Source organism: Somniosus microcephalus, chromosome 3, assembly GCF_052327205.1.
Source record: "Somniosus microcephalus isolate GS21.2 chromosome 3, FLI_Smic_1.0, whole genome shotgun sequence".
Lineage (NCBI taxonomy): Eukaryota > Metazoa > Chordata > Chondrichthyes > Squaliformes > Somniosidae > Somniosus > Somniosus microcephalus.
In genome coordinates this window covers 215,089,169-215,112,866 of record NC_140989.1, presented here as the reverse complement: position 1 = coordinate 215,112,866, position 23,698 = coordinate 215,089,169, and positions in this window count along the sequence as shown.

Below are 23,698 nucleotides of genomic sequence, written 5' to 3'. Positions count from 1 at the left end.
TGGGAAACCACAGACTGGAGACCAAGCCTGGCTCTCGACAGTCTCTCCTGCACTTTTCAATTCGATGATTTGGAGGGCGGTTGCCCACGGTCGACGCCCGTTTCTCGAGTTTCTTTGGATTTTTTTTTTTTTCTTTCTTCTGGCTTTGACCTTCAATAACGTCGTCTGAGGTGCTGCCAAGTTGCAGGTAAGTTCGTTTCTTACTCGTCGCCAGTATTATGTCTGTGTATAATTGAGACACGGACTGCAGGAGTTGATTATAACAAGTCTTTACTGAATGGAGACAACCTGGAAACTGAAACTACAGAAGCCTGCTAGGGCCTTTTATACAGGGGTGGTCACTGCTGGTACTGCAGTCTGAGACCAGTTATTCCCTTAAAGGTACATACACAACACCCTGGTCCCTCACACTATACCCTGGTCTCTCACACTATACACTGGTCCCTCACACTATACCCTGGGATCCCTCACATTATACCCTGGTCCCTCACACTTTATCCTGCTCCCTCACACTATACCGTGGTCCGTCACACTATACCCTGGACCCTCACAATATAGCCTGGCCCCTTACACTGTACCCTGGTACCTCACACTATACCCTGGTCCCTCACACTAAACCCTGGGGTTCCTCACACTATACCCTGGTCTCTCACACTATTTCCTGGTCCCTCACAATATACCCTGGTTCCTCACACTATAGCCTGGCCTGTCACATTATACCCTGGTCCCTCACACTACACCCTGGCCCTTCACATGATACCCTGATCCCTCACACTATACCCAGGTCCCTCACTCTATACCCTGGTCCCTCACACTATACCCTGGGCCCTCACACTATAACCTGGGGTCTCTCACACTACACCCTTGTCACTAACACTATACCCTGGTCCCTCACACTATTCCCTGGTCCCCCACGCTATACCCGGTTCCCTCACACTATACCTCGGTCCCTCTCACTATACCCTGGTTACTCACACTATACCCTGGTCGCTCACATAGAAACATAAAAGATAGGAGCAGGAATAGGCCATTTGGCCCCTCGAGCCTGCTCCGCCATTCAATGCGATCATGGCTGATCATCCAAATTCAGTACCCTGTCCCTGCTTTCTCCCCATATCCCGTGATCCCTTTAGCCTTAAGAAATATATTTAACTCTGTTGTGTATGTAATATGTGTGCTACTTTGAACCTATGGACAGGACTGCACTACTTGTAGGGCGTAGTGATACGCAGTACCACTCCTGGCCATAGGGGTATAAATAGTACTGTGGGTACTGATCTCCCCTCAGTTCCCGCCTGTGGGCATGAAGTAAAGACCTACGTGCAGTCCCTACCTCCAACCAGTAAAGACCTGTTTGAGTTATACGTTTAAGTCTTTGTGTTAATTGTTCAATACAATACACATACTTAACACTGGCGACGAGTCGGTTCGAACCCTGCGGCAGTTATTCCACGGCGGCTTCGTCCAAAGACAGGACGTTGAAGAGAGGTTTCAATCCTCAACACCCCACTCAAAACTGAAGGGCAGCAGAAATCCTGACAGCTTCCAGCGACTGGATGCGACAGGCATTAGGACCCTGAAGCCTCCATAACCTCGTGGGTAAGCCAGAGCCCGGGAGGGAGCGAGCAAGAGACGCGCGAGCGGGTGAGCCAGAGGCCGGGAGCCGCTTCAAGTGCGAGGCGCAGCGCGGGCCAGCGATCGGGACCAAAGATAAGGGCCGCACTCGGACTGAAAGGCGCGGCGGCTGCAGAAGCTCAAGGTGCGAGAGCCGCGGTGCACAGCGCGGGCTATCGATCGCGGCGAAGATAAGGGCTGCACTCGGGGGCTGAAGGGAGACGGCGTCGGGGGACGGGTGAAGACCGCCAAGCGCGGGAAAACCACCATTTTGTGGGCGGAGGACGACGGCAAGAGCGGGAAGCCGCCATCTTTGATAACAAGTAAAGAAAATAAAATCTGAGAAATTGCAAATCTACAATGCCTAAACATGGGAATATTAGCACCTTTGATAGTGACCTCGAAGATTGGGCCATATATGTTGAAAGAGTAAAAAATTATTGTAAGGCCAATAAAATTCGTGACCAAGATAAAGCTCTAACATTATTAAATTTAATGGGTGCAAAGACATACGGGCAATTGAAACACCTGTTATCACCAGATGAACCGGCGGATAAGACGTTCGATGAGATTGTTACTGTCCTGAAAGATCATCTAAACCCCACGCCGCTGATGCTAGCGGAACGATTTAAATTTTACGACAGAAGGCAGCTACAGCATGAAAGCAATGCTGAATATTTGCTGGAATTGCGTAAATTAGCGAAATATTGCCAGTTTGGAACGGGACTGACAGATGCACTACGAGACAAATTTGTGTGTGGTTTATTTAAACAGGATACACTAAAGCGACTGCTCGAGGAGAATGAGCTGACGCTTGAGAAGGCGGTCACTATGGTAGCAGCACACGAAGCCGCAGCGAGAGGCACGGCAGTAATGCAGCTACGGTCACCGGAGCTCAGTGCACACAAATTGGGTGTGAGTTCTGGCAAATGTTATCGTTGTGGAAAGACAACGCATGATCAGAACCAGTGTTGGTTTAAAAACCAAGAATGTAGAACTTGTGGTAGGCTTGGACATATAACTAGAGTATGCAGGTCAGGGAAGAAGACCAGCAACAAGAAGTCACCGCAAGGAAAATACGCAAAGGTACACAAGGTGACCGAACAGGAGTCCGATTCAGATGCTAGCAGTAATGAACTGGCTAGCCTAAGAGTACTCAACGCTGGTAAGGGTGCAGACCTCCAGACAATTTGGGTCACTCTTCAGATAGAAGGAGTCCAAGTAAAACTGGAATTGGACACTGGATCGGCATTGATGGTCATAAATAAGAAAGATTACGGAAAGTTATTCCAACATATTCCCCTACAGGATACGGGGATTATATTGAAAACATACACGGGGCAAAGAGTGTACCCCATCGGGAAAATAGAGGTTGCAGTGGTCCACAAGGGCGAAGACAGTCAAATAATGGACTTATATGTGATATCTGAAGGAGGTCCTCCACTACTAGGACGGGAGTGGATTAGGAAAATGAATATGGACTGGCATTTCCTACAAACAATAACGAGTGAGAACTCGGTGAAGATAGTCGGCCCAGACTCTGGAACGGATGATGGTAAGCCCAACTCAGGTGCAAAAGACAAAGTTTCAGCACAGAATTCCACTGAGCAACAACAACATAGTTTAACTGTGGATTCTGAGTCTGGCAAGTCTACTGATGTGCCCATTTCTGAGGGACACCGGGCTCGAACTCAACTCCATTTCAAACTACAACAGCAATTAGAACAAATGCTTCGCCGTTTTGAGCAAGAGTTGAATGCAACGAAAGAGTTCTTGGATATAGAGTTGGAGAATCTGGAAAGACAACAGAAGCAGCTGATGGAGAAAATGGAGCAGGAGCACACAAAACGTCTGATGTCAGAGGAGTTAACGGTCAGCCAACTCCTGCATATGCTGAAGGACAGGACTCTGAAATGGGAAAAACTTGAACACGAACTTCAATATTCAAACGAAAGGGGTTCGGAGCTCTCAAAGGTTATTGGAAGAGCTGAGGTGGCAACACAGACTGAGATGACTGCAACAGAGCAGCCCTTGGATGCCAAAAGTACGCTGACTCACGTCAACGTAGAACAACAGACCGCTGAAACAGCTGCTCCGGTAGAGGGATTGAATAGTCCGATCAATCAATCTCCAAAAGAAGTTGAAGTAGTAAAATCTCAAATGAGGTCATTAGTAAACGACTTGCTGAAAGCCCAGAAAAAGCTGGATGAAGAGGTACGCATGAAGAAGTCTCTTCAGGAAAGATGTCTGGACTTGGAACAAAAGCTGGCTAACGCCCAGCTGGGTATGGAGGAAATAGAAGACCCTCTCGCTGGCCTAGATCAGGACGACACCGAATATTACTATGTCCTGTCCTGCCCAACTTGTAACTTCGACTCCCACCATACAGAAATCATGGAGGAGCACCGAAAGTCTACGGAACATCGGGAGAAGGTGGCTCTACTACGGAAAAAGGAGGAAGAGAAGGAGGAACTGCGCATGCAGCTGGCAGCTGACAGTGGAGCCCAGAGAGTCTCCAAGAAGCAGAAAAGGAAAAATCGAAACAGAAGATGACCCATCTGAACCATTATTACCTCTATCAGATCACACACGTGGTCCCTCCGAAAGGAGCCAATTCAGTTCGGAAGTTCAAACTGTTAAATCCATGGAAGGACTATTGAATGAGTCACTCCAGCAACGTGAACCGACTACACCACAGAGATTGAATCTGTGAACTGTTTTCCGCAGAGACTGAATCTGTGATCTGTTTTGACATGAAGTTATCTATGTATCTATGTTATTCTGTTATGTAAACCTGAAGTTATATATGTATATATGTTATTACGTTATGTTAAATGGGGAGATGACTGTAAAGCTAAGAAGGGAGGAATGTTGTGTATGTAATATGTGTGCTACTTTGAACCTATGGACAGGACTGCACTACTTGTAGGGCGTAGTGATACGCAGTACCACTCCTGGCCATAGGGGTATAAATAGTACTGTGGGTACTGATCTCCCCTCAGTTCCCGCCTGTGGGCATGAAGTAAAGACCTACGTGCAGTCCCTACCTCCAACCAGTAAAGACCTGTTTGAGTTATACGTTTAAGTCTTTGTGTTAATTGTTCAATACAATACACATACTTAACAAACTCTTTCTTGAATATATTTAATGAATTGGCCTCTACTGCCTTCTGTGGTAGAGAATTCCACAGGTTCACCACTCTCTGCGTAAAGAAATTCCTCCTCATTTCCGTCCTAAATGGCTTACCCCTTATCCTTAGACTGTAACCCCTGGTTCTGGACTCCCTGACCATCGGGAACATCCTTCCTGCATCTGGTCTGTCCAGTCCTGTCAGAATTTTATAAGTTTCAATGAGATCCCCTCTCATTCTTCTAAACTCCAGCGAGTTATAAGCCCAATCGACCCAATTTCTCCTCATACGTCATTCCTGCCATCCCAGGTATCAGCCTGGTGAATCTTCGCTGAACTCCTTCCATGGCAAGAACATCCTTCCTCAGATAAGGTGACCAAAACTGCACACAATACTCAAGATGTGGTCTCACCAAGGCCCTGTACAACTGTAGCAAGACATCCTTGTTCCTTTACTCAAACCCTCTTGCTACGAAGGCCAACATACCATTTGCCTTCTTAACCGCCTGCTGCACCTGCATGCTTACCTTCAGTGACTGCTGCACAAGGACACCCAGGTCTCGTTGCACTTCCCCTTCTCCCAATCTATTGCTATTCAGATAATAATCCGCCTTCCTGTTTTTGACACCAAAGTGGATAACCTCGCATTTATCCACGTTATATTGCATCTGCCATGCTTCTGCCCAATCACCCAACCTGTCCAAATCATATTGTAGTTTTTTGGCATCCACCTCACAGCACACACATCCACCCAGCTTTGTGTCATCTGCAAATTTGGAGATATTACATCTAGTTCCCTTGTCTCGATCATTAATATATATTGTGAATAGCTGGGGTCCAAGGACCGATCCCTGCAGTACCCCACTAGTCATTGCCTGCCACTCGGAAAAAGACCCGTTTATTCCAACTCTTTGCTTTCTGGCTGCCAGCCAGTTCTCTATCCAAGTCAATACCTTGCCCCCAATCCCATGTGCCTTAACTTTACATGCTAATCTCTTATGTGGGACCTTATCGAAAGCCTTCTGAAAGTCCAAATACACCACATCCACTGATTCTCCCTTATCTATTTTAGTAGTTGCATCCTCAAAAAATTCCAGTAAGTTAGTCAAGCACGATTTACCTTTCGTAAATCCATGTTGACTTTGTCCAATCCTGTCACCGCTTTCCAAGTGATCTGCTATTACATCTTTTATAATGGACTCTAGCATTTTCCCCACTACCGATGTCAGGCTTACCGGTCTGTAATTCCCTGTTTTCTCTCTACCACCTTTTTTGAATAGTGGGGTAACATTAGCTACCCTCCAATCCATGGGTACTGTTCCAGATTCCATTGAATGTTGGAAGATGATCAGCAATGCATCTACTCTTTCTGGGGCCACTTCCTTAAGTACCCTAGGATGTAGATTATCAGGCCCTGGGGATTTATCGGCCTTCAATCCCATCAATTTCCCGAACACCATTTCCCTACAAATACTGATTTCATTCAGTTCCTCCCTTTCATCAGACCCTATGTTCCCCGGCATTTCTGGGAGGTTATTTGTGTCCTCCTTTGTGAAGACAGAACCAAAATATGTATTTAATTGGTCTGCCATTTCTTTGTTCCCCATTATAAATTCCCCTGGTCCCTCACACTTTACCCGGGTCCCTCACACGATACCCTGGTCCCTCACATTATACCCTGGTCCCTCACACAATTCACTGCTCCCTCACACTATACCTAGTCCCTCACACTATACCCTGGGGTCCCTCACACTATACCCTGGTCCCTCACACTATACACTGGTCCCTCACAATATATCCTGGTGTCTCAAACTATACACTGTTCCCTCACACTGTACCCTGTCCCTCACGCTATACCATGGTCTCTCACATTATACCCTAGGGTCTCAGACTATACCTGTTGTGTATGTACCTTTAAGGGAATAACTGGTCTCAGACTGCAGTACCAGCAGTGACCACCCCTGTATAAAAGGCCCTAGCAGGCTTCTGTAGGTTCAGTGTCCAGGTTGTCTCCATTCAGTAAAGACTTGTTATAATCAACTCCTGCAGTCCGTGTCTCAATTATACACGGACATAATACTGGCGACGAGTAAGAAACTAACTTACCTGCAACTCGGCAGCACCTCAGACGACGTTATTGAAGGTCGAAGCCAGAAGAAAGAAAAAAAAATATTCCAAAGAAACTCGAGAAACGGGCGTCAACCGTGGGCAACCGCCCTCCAAATCATCGAATTGAAAAGTGCAGGAGAGCCAGGCTTGGTCTCCAGTCTGTGGTTTCCCAGCTAATCGGGCTGGTGGCAGGTAGTGCACTGATCCTTCCTGGGCTGCGGCGGGCTAGAGCTCGATTGGGTGGCTCTGCAACGGGGCTGGGCAGCGAGTCGGGAAGCAGAGAGAGAGAGAGGGTGGAGCACACAGGGCGCGGCCAGTGCTTCGCAGCCGGGCAGCGTTCGGACCTAAGAAGAGGGAGGGAAGTGTCCCAGAGGGTCCGCTCCACGACGGGAACGGTTCTTCAATTAACGGAGCAAATATTGACGCGCGATAGAAAAATAAAAATACCACGGTTGCGGCGTTGGCAGCAGCGATCGGGGAGGCGCGAAGACCGTAGGGCATCGCCATTACAGGATAGTAAAATAAATATAATCGCCAGCAGCAGCGTTGGCAGCAGCGGCAGCGGCGGGAAAGCGCGGGAGGCGCCATCTTAACTCGGCGGGGAAGAAGGAAAAGCGTGGGAGGCACCATTTTGATCCATCGGGGACGAAGGCAAAGTGCGGGAGGCGCCATCTTAGATTTTCAAGATGCCAAAGACTGGCGATATCACTGCCTTCGATAATGCAATAGAAGACTGCACCACGTATGTGGAAAGAGTCAAGGTATATTGCGAGGCAAACGAAATAGCCGATGAGAAAAAGGCATCGGTATTGCTAAATGTAATGGGCGCAAGAACGTACAGCCTATTGCGGGACCTGATTACTCCAGCCAAACCGAAGGCGAAAGAGTTTTAACGAAATTGTTGCTATCCTACAGGAACACCTAAATCCTACACCGCTGCTGATAGCAGAAAGATTTAAATTGCACAGGAGAAATCAGCATAAAAATGAGAGCAATGCTGATTACCTTACGGAACTACGCAAGCTATCAAAGCACTGCCAGTTCGGAGCAGGACTGGCAGATACCTTACGGGACAAATTTGTCTGTGTACTCCTGAGTGAAGGAACCCAGAAGAGGTTACTCTCAGAGAAAGAGCTGACGCTAGATAAGGCTTTCAGCGTGGCAGTATCGTACGAAGCAACAGCAAGGGGAGCTGCGGAAATACAGCAAAAGCCACAGGAATACGACACCCACGAAATGACATGGGGATTTGCAAAATGTTATCGCTGCGGCAGAACAAACCATGACCAGATGGGCTGCTGGTCCAAGGACAAAATATGCAGGCAATGCGGAAAGATGGGACACATTGCACGAGTTTGCAGGTCTGGGAAGAAGACCAACGACAACAAAAAGGCTACTAAGGAACCGTACAGGGAAGTACAAAAGATGACGGACAGCTTTTGCATCACGCTCGTTAACTTCAGCTGAGCGTAACTACGCCCAGATTGACAGAGGGGCCCTCAGCCTGGTGTGGGGGGGTGAAGAAGTTCAATTACTACCTGCACGGTCAGAAATTTACTCTACTAACTGATCATCAACCTCTCGTCTCCATTTTCATACCTCAGAAGGGCGTACCGATAATGACGGCACAACGGCTACAGAGGTGGTCCCTTTTCCTAGGGGCACACCAATATGACATCGAGTACAAAGGAACTAAACAGCATGGGAATGCTGATGGATTGTCGCGCCTACCGTTCCCGACGGTGGAAGAAGAACTGGCAGTGGATCCAGTGGAGTTATTCCACTCAACTATAGTCAAATGTCTCCCTGTGACGAATGCAAACATAGAAAAGGAAACACGAAATGACCCGACACTCTCCTGGGTCTATGATTTAACGGTGAAAGGATGGCCAGCACATGGCAAACCACTGCTGCCAGCATTCTCGCCGAGAAGAGAACAGCTGTCAGTGTGCAGAGGAACCTTGATGTGTGGATCCAGAGTAGTAATTCCACCCAAATTGAAGGATAGAGTGCTCAATGAGCTTCATGAGGGTCATCTGGGAGGGGTAAAAATGAAGAACTTAGCCAGAGTGTTTGTGTGGTGGCCGGGAATCGATAGAGAAATCGAAGAGATGACCAAGAGCTGTACAGGATGCCAGAATGTCCAAAACGCCCCACCACAAGCCCCTCTACATCCATGGGAGTGGCCCTCATCTCCATGGCAAAGGGTGCACATTGATTTTGCTGGTCCCTTTATGGACTCGATGTTTTTAATTGCGGTGGATGCACATTCAAAGTGGCCAGAGGTAATAAAAATGTCCTCAACCACCACAGAAAAAACTATCAAAGTCTTACGAACCATATTCACCAGGAATGGGCTGCCTGAACAGATTTGCTCTGACAATGGACCACAGTTTGTGTCTGAAGAGTTCCGGAGGTTCTTAAAGAACAATGGTGTTAAGCATTACACATCCGCCCCATATCATCCAGCCACTAATGGATTGGCTGAGAGGTTTGTTCAAACATTCAAGAAGGCTATCAAGGCAATGTGTAATGAAGATATACCCCTACAACACAAGGTGGATAACTTCTTGTTTGCCTACCGGAATGCGACACATGCGGTTACCAACCAAACTCCAGCCATGATGTTCTTCAATCGAAGACTATGATGCCGCTTGGATTTGGTTAAGCCAAACGTCAGAAGAGATGTGGAAAACAGGCAGTTTCAGAATATGAATGAAAGGCCGACCAGGAGTTTTAAGACAGGTCAACCAGTTTTGGCCCGGGACTACCGCACAGAGAAATGGCAGCCAGGAACGATCTGTACATGGCAAGGACCTCTAATGTATACCGTGGACGTTGGAGAGAGCATTGTAAGACGCCATGCTGACCAGATTCTAGAGTCACTGGAAAACGTCAACTCCACACCACAATCTGATACAACTGGCGATGAAACCGAAGTACCAATTGCATCTACCGCAGAATTGGTGATATTGGAAGCAGACAAACCAAACAACGGCATTGATCCCGACTCAACCTTGCCAGAAGAACCTGATATCCCAAAGAGGCGTTATCCAGACAGAATCAGGAAGCCTCCTCAAAGACTGAACTTATAATTGCTTAACTTCAACCAATGCATCTAGCAACCGTAATTGTAATTAGTTATTATTTAGTTGTTAAATGAATGTTATGTACTGTTTATCTAAAAGGGGAGGAATTGTTGTGTATGTACCTTTAAGGGAATAACTGGTCTCAGACTGCAGTACCGTCAGTGACCACCCCTGTATAAAAGGCCCTAGCAGGCTTCTGTAGTTTCAGTTTCCAGGTTGTCTCCATTCAGTAAAGACTTGTTATAATCAACTTCTGCAGTCCGTGTCTCAATTATACACGGACATAATACAGGTTATATTGTGAGCGACCAGGGTATAGTGTGAGTGACCCTAGGGTATAGACTGAGGCAACAGGGTATAGTCTGAGGGACCAGGGTAAACTGTGAGAGACAAGGGAATAGTGTGAGGGGCCAGGGGATATTGTGAGGGACCAGGGTATAGTGTGAGGGACCAGGGTATACTGTGAGGGACCAGGGTACAGTGTGAGGGGCCAGGGTATAGTGTGAGGGGCCAGGGTATAGTGTGATGGACCAGGGTATAGTGTGAGGGGCCAGGGTACAGTGTGAGGGACCAGGGTACACTGTGAGGGACCAGGGTACAGTGTGAGGGGCCAGGGTATAGTGTGATGGACCAGGGTATAGTGTGAGGGGCCAGCGTATAGTATGAGGGGCCTGGGGATAGTGTGAGGGACATGGGTATAGTGTGAGGGGCCAGGGGATAGTGTGAGTGACCAGGGTATAGTGTGAGTGACCAGGGTTTAGTGTGAGGGGCCAGCGTATAGTGTGAGGGACCAGGGTATAGTGTGAGGGACCAGGGTATAGTGTGAGGGACCAGGATATAGTGTGAGGGACCAGGGTATAGTGTGAGGGAGCAGGGTATAGTGTGAGGGATATGGGTATAGTGTGAGGGGCCAGGGTATAGTGTGAGGGACCAGGATATAGTGTGAAGGGACCCCAGGGAATAGTGTGAGGGGCCAGGGTATAGTGTGAGGGACCAGGATATAGTGTGAAGGGACCATGGTATAGTGTGAGGGACCAGGATATAGTGTGAGGGACCAGGGTATAGTGTGAGGGACCATAGTATAGTGTGAGGGACCAGGTTATAGTGTGAGGGACCAGGGTATAGTGTGAGGGTCCAGGGCATAGTGTGAGGGACCAGGTTATAGTGTGAGGGACCAGGGTATAGTGTGAGGGTCCAGGGCATAGTGTGAGGGACCAGGGTATAATGTGATGGACCAGGGTTAGTGTGAGGCACCAGGGTATAGTTTGAGGGACCAGGGCATAGTGTGAGGGACCAGGGTTTAGTGTGAGGGACCAGGGTTAGTGTGAGGGACCAGGGTATAGTGTGAGGGACCAGGGTATAGTGTGAGGGACCAGGGTATAGTCTGACGGGCCAGGGTATAGTGTGAGACCCCGGGGTATAGTGTGAGTGAACCCAGGGTATCATGTGAGGGGCCAGGGTATATTGTGAGGGACCAGAGTATAGTGTGAGGGACCAGGGTATAGTGTGAGGGGCCACGGTATAGCATGAGGGACCAGGGTATAGTGTGAGGGAACAGGGTATAGTGTGAGGGACCAGGGTATCGTGTGAGGGACCAGGGTATAGTGTGAGGGACCAGGGTATAGTGTGAGGGACCAGGGTATAGTGTGAGGGATCAGGGTATAGTGTGAGGGAACAGGGTATCATGTGAGGGAGCAGGGTATAGTGTGAGGGACCAGGGTATAGTGTGAGGGACCAGGGTATAGTGTGAGGGACCATGGTATAGTGTGAGACCCCGGGGTATATTGTGAGTGCACCCAGGGTATCGTGTGAGACCCCAGGGTATAGTGTGAGGGACCAGGGTATCGTGTGAGTGACCAGGGTATCGTGTTAGGGACAAGGGTATAGTGTGAGAGAACTGGGTATAGAGTGAGGGACCAGGGTATCATGTGAGGGGCCAGGGTATCGTGTGAGGGACCAGGGTATATTGTAAGGGACCAGAATATAGTGTGAGGGACCAGGGTTTAGTGTGAGGAACCCCAGGGTATTGTGTGAGGGGCCAGGGTATAGTGTGAGAGACCCCAGGGTATAATGTGAGACACCAGGGTATATTGTGAGGGACCAGTGTATCGTGTGAGGGACAGGGTATAGTGTGTGTTGTGTCGGTACCTTTCTACCTAGACACAATTTAGGACTCAGAACTCAGAGATTCAAACATGAAGTGCTTTATTGGAAGGAAAGGAAGTTCTGGAAAGTTCCGAACAAAGAGAGCTAAACTTAACCGAGAGAATACCCAACCATTTATCTCCTGTGACAGCGCCACCACAGGTGGGAGGAGAACACACAATAGAACACACAATACATAACATTTCCTCCCCTCTTAAATGGAAGGTCCACATTATTCCTCAATAGGTAAGTTACTTTCAATACACTCAACTAACCTAAGGTAGAGGTAGACTGCCTCAAATCCTGACTTTACCCTGGGGTTTATTCTGCCCCAGTCTTGTGGGTAAGTCACTAAGCCTACAGATCCAAGCGTCTTGGAGGCCGCCGCTCTCTGACAGGATACCGGCGGTCATCGCTGGCTTCCACAGCAGTAGGCATTGACACAGGCCTGGATGGAGAAGGTGCCTGTGTCAGTCGAAAGTTTGGAGTTTGCACAGGTGGAACAGTCTCTTTGACTTCCTGTGTTGGAGAAGAGCACTGTGGCAAAGGATGCTGGTTTGCGGTATCATTCGGAAACAGTTCAGGCCAACCAGCCGTTGGAGCCTCTGTGGCTGTCTCTGCTCCTAGCAACAGTTGATCTGTGTGTCTTCTCCAGACGACGTCCTCAGCAGTCTCAACCGTGTAAGACACAGGGCCCATCTGCGCGATCACCGTAGCAGGAACCCATTTCGGTCCAGTATTGTAGTTTCGAGCTAGGACGTGCTCTCCCGGATGAAACCATCTCTCCTTGGCTCTTTTCTCTCTCTTTTCAACTTGAGCTTGTTGTTGACGATGGACAACCTGCTCTGCCCTTGGAGGTTTGAATAAGTCAAAACTTGTCCGCAACTGCCTCTTCATCATGAGCGAAGCGGGGGAACTTTTGGTTGTGGCATGCGGCTCGTTCCTGTAGGACAACAGGAAGCTGTTCAGACGTTGGTGGATTGAGCCCTGACCTTGCGATGCCTTCAAGGCGTGCTTCAAAGTTTGCACGAACCTTTCTGCCTGGCCGTTAGTCGAGGGATGATAGGGCGCTGACCTGATGTGTTGGACACCATTCCCATGCAGGAAGGTTGCAAACTCCTGTGATACAAATTGTGGACCATTGTCACTTACGAGTTGTTCCGGTGAGCCATAACGGCTGAACATCTCACCAAGTTTCTCAATTGTTTTCTCTGCCATGGTAGACCTCATCGCAGCGACCTCCGGCCACTTGCTACGAGCGTCCACAACCACCATAAACATCTTCCCTTCGAAAGGACCGGCGAAGTCCACATGTACTCGCTGCCACACTTCTGCAGGCCAATCCCAGGGGTGTAGGGTTGCCAGCTGTGGAACACTCCGGACCCTTTCACATGGGGAACATGTTTTGGCTTTCTCCTCAATATTCCCATCGAGACCTGGCCACCAGAAGCAGCTTCTTGCCATTTCCTTCATCCGAACCATCCCACTGTGGCCTGTATGAAGTTGTTGCAGTATATTTTCCCTCAGAGGTGGCGGAATGATGACACGGCGTCCCCAAAGAAGACAACCTGCCTGGACGGAGAGCTCATTTCTTTTTGAAACGTAAGGTTTCAAACTAGGAGAATCTCCTATCGCTCTCCCTCGAATGACATTGTCCATTACCTCAGACAGGACTGGATCGTTGCGGGTGTACCTTTGCACCTGAACTGCAGTGACAGGTGCTCCCTCCACTTGTCTAAAGTAGAAGATGTCTATCTGACGAGGCTCTGGGGGAGTAACAGGCAAGGGTAGCCTCGAGAGACCGTCTGCGTTGCCGTGCAAGTCTGATTTGCGATATTTGATGTCGTATGTGTGCCCTGACAACAGTAAAGCCCACCTTTGCATCCTGCTTCCAGCAAGAGACGGAATTCCGGTGTGGGGCCCGAAGATTGAAGTCAATGGACGGTGGTCTGTCAGGAGTGTGAACCTTCTCCCAAACAGGTACTGATGAAATTTTCGAATTCCAAAAACGATTCCCAAGGCCTCGCGCTCGATCTGCGCATAGTTACTCTCGGCCTTGTTCAAGGTGCGTGATGCGAAGGCGATAAGTTTCTCTTCACCCGAAGGCATGATGTGGGATATGACTGCTCCCACAACATATGGTGATGCATCACATGCTAGCTGCACGGGTAGCTTTGGGTCAAAGTGTGTCAGGACCTCCGAATTCAGCAATGCTTTCTTTGCTTGGACGAAAGCTTCGTTGCACAGTTCAGTCCATTCCCATGTTTTGCCTTGACATAGCAACTGATGTAACAGCTTCAGCAATGTTGCTAAGTCTGGAATAAACTTCCCGTAGTAGTTAAGTAGCCCCAGAAATGAACATAACTGGCTCACATTCTGGGGTGCTGGGGCCTCCACGATCGCCTTGACCTTTGGCGGCGCCTTATGCAGGCCAGTAGCGTCAATCACATGCCCCAGGTACTCAACTGAAGACTGAAAGAATTCACATTTGTCTTTACAAACTCTGAGTCCGTACTCTTTCAGTCGTTGTAGTGTCGCATCCAAGTTCAGAAGATGATCCTTCTCATTTGTCCCAGTGACAAGGATGTCGTCCAGGTAGCACTGGACTTCTGGCAGTCCACTCAAAATCTGATCCATTGCCCTTTGGAATAGAGCAGGGGCCGAAGTAATTCCAAACGGAAGGCGGCAGTACCTGTATAGCCCCTTGTGTGTCACAATTGTCAGCAGCTCCTTTGATTTGTCATCGACATGCATTTGTAGATAAGCCTGGCATAAGTCTATTTTGCTGAACTTTTGCCCTCCGGCCAGGCCCGTAAAAAGATCATCAATGAGGGGAAGAGGGTACTGTTCCACAGACAGCACCGGGTTAATAGTCACTTTAAAATCCCCGCAGATTCGAACAGATCCATCCTTTTTCAGGACAGGAACAATGGGTGTGGCCCATTTGCTCACGCTCACAGGCTCCAGGACTCCATTCTCGACTAAGGCCTCCAAGTTAGCCTCAACTTTTGGCCTAATTGCATAGGGTACAGGTCGGGCTTTGTGAAACTTCGGCTTGCTGTCAGGTTTAAAGTCCAGTCTCACGCTGATCTTTTTCATGCTCCCAAGTTCCCCATTAAAGAGTTCTGCATGTTTGTTTAACACTGCAGTCAGACCTGACTCCCCTTTTGACATCATGCGGACTGCAGGCCAGTCCAGCGTGATTTTCTCTAGCCACACACGTCCTAGTAGCGATGGGTAATTTCCCTTTACCACATATAGTGGCAGTTTTGCAGTCTGTCCGTTCAATTTAACTGTCACCTCAATGACGCCTCTCATGGCCACAGGTTCGCCGGTATACGTCTTTAGCACAATGTTTGTTGGCTGAAGGGTAAGATGCTTTAGCATTTTGTTGTAGACAGTGTCTGAAACAAGGGACACAGCCGCGCCTGTGTCCACCTCCATCCGCACTGATTGTCCCTCCACCAGCGGTGACACCCAGTAGCCATTTGAACCACCTGCAACCGTCAGTATGTGCACCTCTTCCTCCTCAGAGGTGTCGCTCCCCTCTGTTTTGCTTGTTCCATCATACTGCACTGAATGAACACTCTTTTTCCTCTCTTGTCCAAATACAGACATTTTGCTTCCATGCTTCCCAGCTCTGTCTGTTCTTTTTTTACCTCTACAGGCGCGTTCAATGTGACCCTTTTTGCCACAATTTCGGCATTCCAGCTCCGTACACCAGCAGTCATTAGCGTGATGGCCCGTTTTCCCACAACGGTAAATGTGCCGTTCCGCGCACCTTTAGGCTCAGACGGCACCTTGTGAACTCTCCCTGTTGAACTCAGCTGGTGAGCCTCCTTTTCCACCATCTCCATGGAGACACTAACTTCAATGGCCTTTTCAAGAGAAAGGTTGTCCTCAGCAAGAAGGCGCTTCTGTGTGGCTGCATTTTGCAGACCACACACAAGTCTGTCTCTAATGGTGTCATTCAGCACCTCCTTGAACTGGCAGTGTTCCGACAACCTTTTTAAAGCAGCAATAAACATCGTCACTGATTCCCCCTCCTCTTGATTCCGTTTGTGAAATCTAAATCTCTCAGCAATAACCAGAGGTTTTGGTGAAAAATGTGCTCCAAGATTTTCCACTAGTTGCTTATATGTTTTAGTTCCTGGCTTATCTGGCTGCACAAGGCTGCAAAGTAAATTGAAAGTCTTCGGCCCGATTACACTCAAAAAGGTAGGCACGACCTTTTCATTTGCCACCGCATTCGCCAATACAAAATAGTCAAAACGTTCCGTATATGCGCTCCATTACTCCACATTTTCATCAAAATCACCGATGTTTCCTAATATAGTAGCCATCTCACGTTTCAAATCAAATTTTCTGTTTACTCACTGCACCCGTAACGTACGCAGATTCATCCGCTCCTCGTTACCACTTGTTGTGTCGGTACCTTTCTACCTAGACACAATTTAGGACTCAGAACTCAGAGAGTCAAACATGAAGTGCTTTATTGGAAGGAAAGGAAGTTCTGGAAAGTTCCGAACAAAGAGAGCTAAACTTAACCGAGAGAATACCCAACCATTAATCTCCTGTGACAGCGCCACCACAGGTGGGAGGAGAACACACAATAGAACACACAATACATAACAGTGTGAGGGACAGGGTATAGTGTGAGAGACCATGGTAGAGTGTTAGGGACCAGGGTATATTGTGAGGGACCAGGGTACAGTGGGAGGGACCAGGGTATAGAGTGAGGGACCAGGGTATAGTGTGAGGGACCAGGGTATAGAGTGAGGGACCAGAATATAGTGTGAGGGCCAAAGGGTATAGTGTGAGGGGCCAGAGTATAGTGTGAGGGACAAGGTATAGAGTGAGGGACCTGGGTATAGTGTGAGAGTCCAGGGTATAGTGTGAGGGACCAGGATATAGTCTGAGGGACCAGGGTATAGTGTGAAGGACCAGGATATAGTCTGAGGGACCAGGGTATAGTGTGAGGGACCAGGGTATAGTGTGAGGGACGAGGGAATAGTGTGAGGGACCAGGGTATAGTGTGAGAGACCAGGGTATAGTGTGAGAGACCAGGGTATAGTGTGAGGGACCAGGGTATAGTGTGAGGGTCCAGGGTATAGTGTGAGAGACCAGGGTATAGTGTGAGAGACCAGGGTATAGTGTGAGGGACCAGGGTATAGTGTGAGGGACCAGGGAATACTGTGAGCGACCTGGGTATCGTGTGAGGGACCAGGGTACAGTGTGAGGGACCAGGGTACAGTGTCAGCGAACAGAGAATAGTGTGAGGGACCAGAATATAGTGTGAGGGCCAAAGGGTATAGTGTGAGGGGCCAGAGTTTAATATGAAGGGACCCCAGGGTATAGTGTGAGGGCCCAGGGTATAGTGTGAGTGACAGGGTATAGTGTGAGGGCAGGGTATATAGTGAGAGACCAGGGTATAGTGTGAGGTACCAGGGTATAGTGTGAGGGACCAGAGTATAGTGTGAGTGACAAGGGTATCGTGTAAGAGACCAGGGTATAGTGTGAGAGACACCAGGATATAGTGTGAGTGACCAGGGTATAGTGTGAGACCAGGGTATAATGTGAGGGACCAGGGTATATTGTGAGGGACCAGGGTATAGTGTGAGGGACCAGGGTATAGTGTGAGGGACCAGGGTATAGTGTGAGGGGCCAGGGTATAGTGTGAGGGACCAGGGTATAGTCTGAGGGGCCACAGTATAGTTTGAGGGGCCAGGGTATATTTTGAGCGACAAAGGTATAGCGTGAGCCACCAGGGGATAGTGTGAGGGACCAGGGTATAGTGTGAGGGACCAGAGTATAGTGTGAGGGACCACAGTATAGTTTGAGGGGCCAGGGTATAGTGTGAGGGACCAGGGTATAGTCTGAGGGGCCAGGGTATAGTGTGAGGTACCAGAGGATCGTGTGAGGGACCAGGGTATAGTGTGAGGGACCCCAGGGTATAGTGTGAGGGACAAGGGTATAGTGTGAGAGACCAGGGTATAGTCTGAGGGACATGGGTATAGTGTGAGCGACCACGGTATAGAGTGAGGGACCAGTGTATAGTGTGAGGAGCACCAGGGTATTGTGTGAGGGATCAGGGTTTAGTGTGAGGGACCAGGGTATAGTGTAAGAGGCCAGGCTATATTGTGAAGGTCCAGGGTATAGTGTGAGGGACCAGGGTATAGTGTGAGGGACCAGGGTTTAGTGTAAGACTCCAGGGTACAGTGGGAGGGACCAGGGTATAGTGTGAAGGGCCAACATATAGTGTGAGGGATCAGGGTATAGAGTGAGGGACCAAGGTATAGTGTGAGGGTCCAGGGTGGAGTGTGAGGGACCAGGATTTATTTTGAGGGACCAGGGTATAGTGTGAGTTCCCAGGGTGTAGTGTTTCGGACCAGGGTATAGTGTGAGAGACCAGGGTATAGTGTGAGAGACCAGGGTATAGTGTGAGGGACCCGGATATAGTGTGAGGGACCAGTATATAGTATGAGGGGCCAGGGTATGGTGTGAGGGACCAGGATATAGTGTGAGAGACCAGGGTATAGTGTGAGGGACCCTGATATAGTGTGAGGGACCAGTATATAGTATGAGGGGCCAGGGTATGGTGTGAGTGACCAGGCTATAATGTGAGAGACCAGGGAAAATTGTGAGACACAAGGGAATAGTGTGAGGCCCCAGGGTATTGTGTGAGGGTCTAGAGTATAGTGTGAAGGGACCACAGTGTATAGTGTGAGGGACCAGGTTATAGTGTGAGGGACCAGGGTATAGTGTGAGGGACCAGGTTATAGTGTGAGGGACCAGGGTATAGTGTGATGGACCAGGGTATAGTGTGAGGGACCAGGGTAAACGTGAGTGACCAGGGTATAGTATGAGTGACCAAGGTACAGTGTGAGTGACCAGGGTATAGTGTGATGGACCAGGGTATAGCGTGAGGGGCCAGGGTATAGTGTGAGTGACCAGGGTACAGTGTGAGGGACCAGGGTATAGTATGAGGGACCAGGGTATAGTGTGAGGGACCAGGGTATAGTGTGAGGGACCAGGGTATAGTGTGAGCGACCAGGGTATAGTGTGAGGGACCAGGGTATAGTGTGAGGGACCAGGGTATCGTGTGAGGGACCAGGGTATAGTGTGAGGGACCAGGGTATAGTGTGAGGGACCAGGGTATAGTGTGAGGGACCAGGGTATAGTGTGAGGGGCCACGGTATAGCATGAGGGACCAGGGTATAGTGTGAGGGAACAGGGTATAGTGTGAGGGACCAGGGTATCGTGTGAGGGACCAGGGTATAGTGTGAGGGACCAGGGTATAGTGTGAGGGACCAGGGTATAGTGTGAGGGATCAGGGTATAGTGTGAGGGAACAGGGTATCATGTGAGGGAGCAGGGTATAGTGTGAGGGACCAGGGTATAGTGTGAGGGACCATGGTATAGTGTGAGGGACCAGGGTATAGTGTGAGGGACCAGGGTATAGTGTGAGGGACCAGGGTATAGTGTGAGGGACCAGGGTGTAGTGTGAGGGACCAGGGTATAGTGTGAGGGGCCACGGTATAGTGTGAGGGACCAGGGTATAGTGTGAGGGACCAGGGTATCATGTGAGGGACCAGGGTATCGTGTGAGGGACCAGGGTATAGTGTGAGGGACCAGGGTATAGTGTGAGGGACCACGGTATAGTGTGAGGGACCAGGGTATCGTGTGAGGGACCAGGGTATAGTGTGAGGGACCAGGTATAGTGTGAGGGACCAGGGTATAGTGTGAGGGACCACGGTATTGTGTGAGGGACCAGGGTATAGTGTGAGGGACCAGGGTATAGTGTGAGGGACAGGGTATAGTGTGAGTGACCAGGGTATAGCGTGAGGGACCAGAGTATAGTGTGAGGGACCAGGGTATAGTGTGAGGGACCAGAGTATAGTGTGAGGGACCAGGGTATAGTGTGAGGGACCAGAGTATAGTGTGAGGGACCAGAGTATAGTGTGAGGGACCAGGGTATAGTGTGAGGGACCAGAGTATCGTGTGAGGGACCAGAGTATAGTGTGAGGGACCAGGGTATAGTGTGAGGGACCAGAGTATAGTGTGAGGGACCAGGGTATAGTATGAGGGACCAGAGTATAGTGTGAGGGACCAGTGTATAGTGTGAGGGACCAGAGTATAGTGTGAGGGACCAGGGTATAGTGTGAGGGACCAGAGTATAGTGTGAGGGACCAGAGTATAGTGTGACGGACCAGGGTATAGTGTGAGGGACCAGAGTATAGTGTGAGGGATCAGAGTATAGTGTGAGGGACCAGGGTATAGTGTGAGGGACCAGAGTATTGTGTGAGGGACCAGAGTATAGTGTGAGGGACCAGGGTGTAGTGTGAGGCACCAGGGTATAGTTTGAGGGACCAGGGTATAGTGTGAGGGACATGGGTATTGTCATAAATCTCATCATCGAGAAACTTCCTGTGAAATAACACTGGACGGCCAGCTGGTGGCGCCGTCCAAGGAGTATAAATACTCGGGCGTTGGCCCCAGCTTGCCAGGGACATTTTGTAAGACAAGGAGCTAGTGGATACAACTAGACTTCCATGTTCTGAAACAAGTTGATTAAAGTCTTGCTTTATGATCAAACCAAGTGCGTAGAGAGTTTTATTTCGTCAATTTAATCAACTTGTTATTGACTCCACGCTTTGGGTGATTTCGGGAACAGCCAGCTACGTCTCGAACCGTAGTAGGGAACTCAGACAAGTAATCGATCCATCATGGAGAAACTACTCAGCCCCGTCCGTCTTGACCTGGACCCGAATTCACTTACAGCTGCTAAGGTATGGAAACACTGGTATCGTACTTTCAGCAACTTCCTCAGGGTGTGTGGTGAAAATGTTCCTGATAAATTAGAAATACTTGCTAATTACGTATCCCCTCATGTGTTTGATTATATCAAAGACTGTGAAGACTATGACGCCGCTATCCAAATAGTACAGCAGCTATATGTCAAGTCCCCAAATGAAATTTTTTCTCGGCATCTCCTGGCCACAACTCGAAACAACCCGGGGAATCACTTGACGAATTCCTTCAGAAACTTCGCAGACTCAGCAAGGATTGTAATCTTAAAGCTGTTACAGCTGAGCAGTACCAGGAGGAGTTAATTCGTGATTCCTTTATTAATGGGATTGCCATGGTGTGGAGATGCCGGTGTTGGACTGGGGTGGACAAATGTAAGAAGTCACACAACACCAGGTTATAGTCCAACAGTTTTGTTTGAAATCACAAGCTTTCGGAGTGCTGCTCCTTCATCAGGTGAAGTGGAGAGATGCATAAAGACACAGCTTATATAGTCAGAGAATAATGCCAGATGATTACAGGTAATCTTTCTAACTGCCATTTATCACACCTCGGCAGAGAGATAATCACAGCAATCAAAGGTGTGAATGGTGTCCAAACAGGTTAGTCAGGAAAACCTTATATCAAAGAATAATGAGGTGGGGTCACAAGGGGTCAAATGTTGCAGATGCTGGGGTCTGTATGAAAAACAGAAAACAGACAAAAAAACATTTGTTTTGCTGGAAATCACAGCAGGTCCGGCCGCATCTGTGTAGAGAGAACAAGCCAATGACGACTCGAGTCTGGGTGACCCTACGTCAGGTGGGGTTACATGTAGAGTGACATGAACCCAAGTTCCCGGTTGAGGCCGCCCTCATGAGTGCGGAACTTGGCTATCAGTTTCTGCTCGATGATTTTGCGTTGTCGTGTGTCTCGAAGGCCGCCTTGGAGAATGCTTACCCGAAGATCGGAGGCTGAATGTCCTTGACTGCTGAAGTGTTCCCCGACTGGGAGGGAACACTCCTGCCTGACGATTGTTGCGCGGTGTCCGTTCATCCGTTGTCGCAATGTCTGCATGGCCTCGCCGATGTACCATGCTCCGGGGCATCCTTTCTTGCAACGTATGAGGTAGACAACTTTGGCCGAGTCACATGAGTATGTACCATGTACCTGGTGGGTGGTGTCCTCACATGTGATGATGGTATCTGTGTTGATGATCTGGCATGTCTTGCAGCGGTTGCTGTGGCAGGGTTGTGTGGTGTCGTGGTCGCTGTTCTCCTGAAAGCTGGGTAATTTGCTGCGAACGATGGTCTGTTTGAGGTTAGGCGGCTGTTTGAAGGCGAGTAGTGGAGGCGTGGGGATGGCCTTAGTGAGGGGTTCGTCGTCATCGATGACATGTTGAAGGCTGCGAAGAACATGGCGTAGTTTCTCCGCTCCGGGGAAGTACTGGACGACGAAGAGTACTCTGTTGGTTGTGTCCCGTGTTTGTCTTCTGAGGAGGTCGATGCGATATTTTGCTGTGGCCCGTCGGAACTGTCGATCGACGAGTCGAGCGTCATATCCCGTTCTTACGAGGGCGTCTTTCAGCGTCTGTAGGTGTCCATCGCGTTCCTCCTCGTCTGAGCAGATCCTGTGTATTCACAGGGCTTGTCCATAGGGGATGGCTTCTTTAACGTGGTTAGCGTGGAAGCTGGAGAAGTGGCGCATCCTGAGGTTGTCCGTGGGCTTGCGGTACAGTGAAGTGCTGAGGTGTCCATCTTTGATGGAGATTCGTGTGTCCAAGAATGAAACCGATTCTGAGGAGTAGTCCATGGTGAGTTTGATGGTGGGATGGAACTTGTTGATGTTATCGTGTAGTCTTTTCAATGATTCTTCGCCGTGGGTCCATAGGAAGAAAATGTCGTCGATGTATCTGGTGTATAGCGTTGGTTGGAGGTCCTGTGCAGCGAAGAAGTCTTGCTCGAACTTGTGCATGAAGATGTTGACGTATTGGGGTGCGAATTTGGTCCCCATGGCTGTTCCGTGTGTTTGGGTAAAGAACTGGTTGTCGAAGGTGAAGACATTGTGGTCAAGGATGAAGCGGATGAGTTGTGGGATGGCGTCTGGAGATTGGCTGTTGTTGGTGTTGAGTACTGAGGCTCTCGCAGCGATGCCGTCATTGTGGGGGATACTGGTGTAGAGTGCCGAGACGTCCATCATGGCGAGGAGTGTTCCTGGGTCAACTGGTCCGTGGGTGCTGAGTTTCTGTAAGAAGCCTGTAGTGTCGCAACAGAAGCTGGGGGTTCCCTGTACGATGGGTTTCAGGATGCCCTCGACGTATCCAGAGAGGTCCTCACACAGGGTTCCGTTGCCTGATACAATAGGACGTCCGGGTGTGTTGGCTTTATGTATCTTTGGGAGGCAGTAGAAGTCTCCCACGCGGTGAGTACGTGGGATGATAGCGCGTAGGATGCTTTGAAGGTCTGGATCGAAGGTCTTGATCAGTCTGTTGAGTTGGCGGGTGTGTTCTTTGGTCGGATCTGCGGGTAACTGTCTGTAGTGTTCCTGGTTGTCCAGTTATCGGTATGCTTCTTTGCAATCGTCCGTTCTGTTCTGTATGACGATGGCTCCTCCTTTGCCTGCTGGTTTGATGACGATGTTGCGGTTGGTCTTGAGAGCGTGGATGGTGTTGCGTTGTGTTCGGGTGACATTCTGGACTGTCTTGTGAGTGTGGCTGATGAATCTGGCATTGATGCATCTCCTGACAGCTTGAGCATACATGTCAAGCTTAGGGCAGCGACCCTCCGGAGGGGTCCAATTTGACTCTTTCTTCTTCGGTTGCTGCA